Source organism: Chrysochloris asiatica, unplaced genomic scaffold (assembly GCF_000296735.1).
Source record: "Chrysochloris asiatica unplaced genomic scaffold, ChrAsi1.0 scaffold00800, whole genome shotgun sequence".
NCBI lineage: Eukaryota > Metazoa > Chordata > Mammalia > Afrosoricida > Chrysochloridae > Chrysochloris > Chrysochloris asiatica.
The window spans coordinates 3908-5448 of NW_006409318.1; positions in this window are offsets into that span (position 1 = coordinate 3908).

A 1541-nucleotide genomic window follows, 5' to 3' on the forward strand; every position below is an offset into this window, starting at 1 on the left:
CTCAACTCCATTGTAAAGTGTTTTGAAACATTTTATAATCATTTTTCTGAATTCTTTCTCAGATATTTCCAAGGCCTGCCCTCCTTCCAGCATGGAGAGAAGGTCTACTTCTGGTTCATTTGTCTCAGATATTTTATCTTTTTTCTGGACATGTGCCGATATGGTCATCTGCTTTTGCTTCTTGGACCTGTTTAATGTTTATCTGTGGCCCTAATAATTAATTATGTACTTTGGTAATTTTTTATGTTTTTTGATTGCCTCCTGGGAGATGTGATCAGGATGTGGTCTTCCCTTTTCACTCTTCTATGTGACAGCCAAACAATGCCAGTCAGGTAGAAAACAAAGCCAAAATCAAAATCAAAATAAAAAACAAAAACAGAAGGGAGGCTATGTGACTGCCAAGCAACACCACTCAGGTAGAAAATAAAATCAAAAGCAAAGTCAAAAACAAAAGCGATAATGAGATAAAAAGAAAGCAAGACAAAAACCAACAACAAAAAAAAAAAAAGGAGAAAGAATTCAGCATCAGAAAAAACAGCAAGATTAAATAGGCAATCTGTAGTCACACACACAAAAAGAAAGAAAGAAAGAAAAAGAACCTGTATAAGGTTTCTAAGGAGCAGCTTGTGGGCACGAACCACCAACCTTGCAGTTCAAAAGGCTCTGCAGTCTGGTCCCTTAACCTGCAGAGCCACAGCAGGATTGCCTTGTTGCTGGTGGTAAAAACCACCTCAAAGCTTCTCCGCTTATGCTGGCTTGAGCCTTGGAGGTTGGGCAGAGGGCTAGCCTAGGCAGAGGAGGTGGAGGGCGGGATTAGTGGCTGCTGGCAGATGGCGTCCCTGTCTGATGTCATCAAAAAATGCCTCTCTCTGTCTCCCTGAGCTGTGGGCATCCGGCCCGCACTACATCCATGCAGAAAACGCCTCCCGTGGCAATGAGGCCCCCACCCCTCACAAAGGACTGTGCCAGCCCCTGTGGCCCCACCAGCTCTCTGGGCGTGCCCACCCTGCAAACCAGTCTGCTCAAGCCCTTTGCTTCAAGCTCGGCAGTGGGCGGGGTGCCGTCCCAGAGAGGGAGCTGAGCGCAGGTCCAAAATGCCCACAAGTCCCCAGCAGCTCAACCCTTTAAACAAGCAAGTCCACAATGTTAGGGGCTAAAGTCTTATGTTTGCCCAAGGGCTGTCTGCCTACCAGGCGGAGGCTCCCCTGTGCAACATTGTCCACCCTCTCCCAGAGCCCACGCACCTGTGCTGCCCAGTCAGGGAAGCACCAGAAAGTTTCACCCCCCACCATTGCCTTCTTGCCTGCATGGTTTCTGTTGAGAAATCTGCGCTTACTCTGATTTGTTTGGCTTTGTATGTTATATTTCTCTTTTCCTTAGCTGCTTTCAAGATCCTGCCTTTATCTTTGATTTTGGAGAGCTTGATTATTATATGTCTTGGTGATTGTCTTTTAGGGTCTATCCATCTTGGGGTTCCTTGAGCTTCTTGAATGCTTATCTTTTCACTTTTCATGATGTCAGGAAATTTTCTTCCAGAAGCT